Source organism: Coregonus lavaretus, assembly GCF_964263955.1.
Source record: "Coregonus lavaretus genome assembly, chromosome: 19".
Classification (NCBI taxonomy): Eukaryota; Metazoa; Chordata; class Actinopteri; order Salmoniformes; family Salmonidae; genus Coregonus; species Coregonus lavaretus.
In genome coordinates this window covers 7,132,183-7,138,341 of record NC_140006.1, presented here as the reverse complement: position 1 = coordinate 7,138,341, position 6,159 = coordinate 7,132,183, and positions in this window count along the sequence as shown.

Sequence of the window (6,159 nt, the reverse complement as noted above, 5' to 3'; positions counted from 1 at the left end):
ATAAATAGCTTATTGCTATTACATTGCTATAACTAATTCCTTTTTCAAGACAAGTTTTGTCAAGAACTCGAAGGCACATATATTGCAGAAAACATGTTCTGCATTGCACAAGAGGCACATGATGCTGAACACACACACACACTCAGAGACAGAATGCTGACACCAACCTTGCATAGACATTGATGAAACAGGTAACGCCTGACCACAGGGTGTTAAGGTCATTGCTGATTATAGACAATAACATCTCGTGACTTTTGCAAAGATGCACTCACACACACAGACTTACTCAAGATAAGAGATAACTAAACGCACACACCAAATCTCCTACTTTGCTGAGCATTCGGAACAAAGGGCCTGAGTAGATCTCCTAGACCCAATCACAGAGGACAACGCTCAAACAGCATGGACCAACCAGAAGACCAGATCTGCCAGACTCAACCTACTTTACTAAACTGTATAAAACATGTGTGCACTGTGTTTTCGGGGCTCCGTCTGCAAGTTCCATATGAGCTGAAAGAACGAGTCCGTGCACGCTTGTACCAGATATCTTTACTCTGAATAAACTGCCTTGTCATACAATTTATCACCTAGTCTGAATCCATCCTTGACCGACTCTCCCTTCTCCATATCCCGTTATCAACAAAATGGTAGCAGAGGATGGTTGTCTAGATCCAGAGTGGTTGATGTGGATGTGAGGGGGCGAGTTGGTGGAAGGACGATTCACGGAAGACTGGTGTAATTATTCGGGGGGAGGACAACAATTCAACTCAGCTCGGGAAACTGATCCTAAAGTCGACTATAAACAAGGTAAGCAAAACCTGTTAAATCAAACTTTGCATATTGTCGTATAGTCTATCTAAATTCTGATCAGTATTACCGAGTGTGAGTATGAATTATTGATTAAATTTATACATGTATGACAACTGAAAATAGACAGTGAAGTAAACATATGTGGGAATAATTAATAAGTCGAGAGTCGGCTAAGAGAGTTGGTTCACTAGAGAAGGACCAAGAGAGTTAGACCGGGAGGGACTTTGTGATAACATGTATTAAGCCGGACTGGGAGAGTTGGTTCACTAGAGAAGGACCAAGAGAGTCAGACCGGGAAGTGTGTGATAATATGTACAGTTTAAGCCGGCTGGGAGAGTGGGTTCACGAGAGAAGGATCCAGAGAGTCAGACCGGGGGGGAACTGTGTGGCTAGGAGAGATAGAAATGTGTATTACTTAATGACAAACGCTCCATGTACCAATAGGGTCGGATGTGTAAATGTCAACTGATTAATGTGTATTACTTAATGACAAACGCTCCATGTACCAATAGGGTCGGATGTGTAAATGTCAATTGTTTAATGGATAAACGTGTGATGGAGGCTCATCAGGGAAGTTATAGTGAGACTTATGAAACTGAATAAGGTTTGTCCAGGGACAAAATTGACATGGGTTGAAGCCCTGCCACTGGCTTTGATGGCTATGAGAGCATCACCAGGGGCAGGGACCCATCTCTCTCCTCATGAGATAATGTAAGGGAGAGAAATGCAAGGTCCACCAAGGGAGGGAGGTCATATGCCCGCCCTTGATGTACAACAGATAGAAATGACTGATTATGTGATGAAATTGACGGAATTTTCTGCAGCACTCTCTTCTCAGGTGTAGAAGGCCCAAGAGGGGGAGCTGACGGGAAACACGCCACCACTGAAGGTAAAAGTGGGAGACTGGGTGAGGGTGAAAGTCCACAAAAGAAAGTGGCTGGAACCCAGGTGGACTGGACCGTACGAAGTGAAGGAGGTTACTTCACACTCAGTCCAGGTCAGAGGTAAATCAGGAGCACCCTGGCACCATCTAACACATTGCACTCCAGCCCCCACTCCTTCCAGACCATTGTCTGAAGTAAGAGCTGATTTGAGCAGCGAGAACCAATCCTGACAACAAAATGAAGAAACCCTTATGGGAACAACAATCTCACTCAGGGAGAAGGATAACTTTTTCCCCCTGGGAGAGATTGGGAGTGTCTGAATGTTTGTATGTATGTTTTCTGATAGGAATTGGACTCCTGCTGGGCACTCCTTATGAGGTGTTGTTGTGTGAAGCTATTTTGAATTACTTGTTAAATTGACTTGTAATATAGAGAGGTGGCTAAGGGATTTTTAACAGTACCAACCATGGGGGGGGGGAATCCTCACAAGAGGTCCCAGAATTGACTGGGGACGAGAAATGCTTGATGTAATTAAAATGGAATCCAGGGATAGAAGAAATCTCCATTATATAACCAGGTGGAGGGAGAGGTATGGTTTTGAGGGACGTCTGGACGCAGATAAACTCGAATCCATGCTTAAAACAGATACATAAGGTGTGTAAAGGAGAAATAAGCAGTGAGATAGAGAGAGTAGGAGGGGGCCAGTACCCACTGATAGCCTTACCTAATCTATTGGGGGGGAATCTCTCTGAGTCAGACAGGAGAGAGGAGAGAGAGAGAGAAGTCCATCCCCCAGCTTTGAGTGTGAGAAAGAGGAAGATAAGGCGTGACTAGTCCTTGAGGGAGAAATAGTAGACTCTAGTGGGGGGAAGACTAAGGAACCCTTTGATCCAAATTGTGAGGTGTTTGAATTGGCTACTATTGATTTAGCACTTCAACAGGAACAGAGAAACCTAATTTGGCATTGACAGTAATGGGTATGAAAATTGATTGGATGATGGGGTTTTATGTTGAATTAGAGACAGTGAGACTATTAGTCAATACCTAGGAGAGAAGAGAGGTTACGGTAGCAAAGACAGACAAGAAGGAAATAGTAATAGTGGAGACAGGAGTGAGTGGAAGTGTTACAATTGTGACAAAACGGGACATTTTGCTAGAAAATGTGAGGAACCGTGTAGTTACTGCAAGGAAAGGGCACCAGTTAAGAAACTGTAGGCAGAAGGGGAAGAGAGAAATCAGGAGTCATCATGACCTGGCTGTTTGGTTGTTGGTTTTAATTGGGGTTTTCAAATAAAAAACAACACACCTAGTATGATGTTTATAAAGGGTTGTTGTTTCAATTTTGGAGGGTTTTCAGCAGGTCAAGGGTGATAGGTCTTAGAGGAGCACACAGTGAATTTTATGGAGTTTTTTAGCTTTTGGCTGAGTTTGGGGTATATATGATTTCTTATGAGAATGAATGTCATGAGGACTTAATGAACACTTGGGATAACTAACATTTATGAAATATTTAGAATAATGGTAATGTTTAGTATACTATGGGATTAAACAGTTCGTTAAATGATTTCAATTGCCTCTGAACTCTGTTTTAACATTCTGGTGTTAATTAATCATCCACACTAGTAAATTCTAAAGGCATGAGACGGGACTTTAAGATAGTTTATTTTACTAAGTTGAGGGTAATTTGTAATACTGTGCAAATTGTGAAGAAGGTTATAGTTTGGTAATAGTATATTTGATTTGAACCATAAAATAACAGAAGAGAGAGTGGAGGAATGGCAATTGGATAATGAATTACCAATATTACCAAAGTGATTGTTTAGGTAGGTGGTAATATTGACACATGGCCAAATCATGTGTCAAAAAGGGGGATGGATGGATTAAATATTAAATATATACGAAGGAGAGGACAAAATACTTTTAAAAAAAACAAAACAGAAAAACATGTATGATAGTTTATTAACCACACCTGTATGTCAGAGGTTTTGTGCCCCACAGGTGAATTAAAGGAGAAGGTGACCCACTCTATCTAACCAGGAGACTGAACCAGGCCTGGCGGGAAGGGCCCTACCAAGTACTGCCTTTGCCAGCAGAATAGCTGAGAGATCCATCTGGGTGCATGTCACACACTGTAAAAAGGCAAAACCAGCTACACCTGACGAACAAGCACAGAGTTAGGAGAAAGATCCGATCACCACTAGGGTTCGGGGGTTGCCTCCTTAACGAAGATTCCCTTACCCTGTCTGATCATCCCTGTGTGAGTTCGATAGAAGGTAAAGCAATGGGTTGGCCTCTGGCATCTGACATGTTCTCAGGGCAAGGGTGGGGATTCACAGGTCTCCCGACGGTAGGTAGCTGTCTGATTGTGGGGGCCATATTCCTAACACACACGGACCCTCCTGTTTCAGCCAGAAGTGGTAGTTAACCTAACACAAGTTGAAAAGGCATAGGAGACAACTAGACGTAGGGAAAGGAGAAATACTAGGGACTTTAGGGAAGGACATCACCAATCTCCATATACAGTTTAGGGTTGTGAAAGTAGGGAATTATCAGAAAATGGCAGTGCGACCCATATGAGGGTAGGTACTGTCTGAAAGTCTGAATTATGCTAAAACAGATTACAGACCTGACAAGTGAGATATCTTCTTCAACTGGAGAGTCTTATGGTAACTTGCACTATCTGTTTCCCCCGATAACAAAGTCATTCAGACCTGGGTTGCCTCAGTTTGAAGTCACAGAGGATTTTAGGAGCAAAAAAAACCAGACCCGTGCTGACATCTGATGGATATGTGGTGATAACTGATTGTGAACTCACCTACATAAGCAAACAATCAAACGTGTCAGAGACTGGTGAGTTGTCACATAGAAAATAGGACCTCCTCCCGGGATCCTTTGATGAAAGGATCCTTTGATGAGATAGGAGTACCTCGAGAGGTTTCAGAACAATTCAAAGCTAGGAATCAGATCGCAGCTGGGTTTGAATCAAGTATTTTCTGGTGGTCAACAATTAATAAAAATGTAGATTGGATAAATTATATTTAATATAACCAGCAAAATATTTATAACCCACACTCGTGATGCAATAAAGGGATTAGCTGAGCAGACAGCGGCAACTAGCTTAATGGCATGGCAGAATAGAATAGCTTTAGATATGCTTTTGGCTGAGCAGGACGGGGTTTGTGTTCTGTTTGGATATATGTGCTGTATTTTCATCTCCAACAATATAGCACCGGACGGGCCTGTGACAAAAGCGCTTGAGTGACCATCACCGCGCTGGCGAACGAACTGGTTAAGAACTCTGGTATTGATAGCTCCATAAACGGTTGGTTCAATAACATATTTGGTAAATGGAAAACTATTGTTGTGACAATTCTGGGTGAAGTTATAGCTTCTATGGGTATACTTGTTCTTTGTGGATGTTGCCTTGTATCCGCTTTTGGGAACTAATGATTTGGAACTGGACGATTTTGAAAGTGACTATCCTCCTTATATAATATTAAAGGTGGATGGGCCTGTCATGATTACAAACCTGAACAACGACAATTGGAGGTTAGCAATTTCGAAGACCAACTCTGATTGTTATGTTCACTCACTAGAGGGGGACTAACATTGTTTAATTAACTGCCCATATAATTAGTATGCTAGAGGGGGAATGGTTACATTTTTTTTACAAATTGCATTATGCGTTATCATGTGTTGTTTTTCTTTTCTACATTATTGTTTTTCTTTTAAGACTGATTCAACTATGCTTAATGCCAACATAATTAATGGATCACGTCTCTTTTGAGACGTGAAGAGGGGGATTCAAAACTTTCTACTCAAAACTTTCTCTCTGAGAAAGTTTCCCTTTTGTTTGTTTTTTACTTAGTTTATGTCACGCCTTTCCCTATATGACACGTCTTTAGAGACGTGTAGAGGGGGATTTGTAAGAAATGCTATTTTTATAAATAGCTTATTGCTATTACATTGCTATAACTAATTCCTTTTTCAAGACAAGTTTTGTCAAGAACTCGAAGGCACATATATTGCAGAAAACATGTTCTGCATTGCACAAGAGGCACATGATGCTGAACACACACACACACTCAGAGACAGAATGCTGACACCAACCTTGCATAGACATTGATGAAACAGGTAACGCCTGACCACAGGGTGTTAAGGTCATTGCTGATTATAGACAATAACATCTCGTGACTTTTGCAAAGATGCACTCACACACACAGACTTACTCAAGATAAGAGATAACTAAACGCACACACCAAATCTCCTACTTTGCTGAGCATTCGGAACAAAGGGCCTGAGTAGATCTCCTAGACCCAATCACAGAGGACAACGCTCAAACAGCATGGACCAACCAGAAGACCAGATCTGCCAGACTCAACCTACTTTACTAAACTGTATAAAACATGTGTGCACTGTGTTTTCGGGGCTCCGTCTGCAAGTTCCATATGAGCTGAAAGAACGA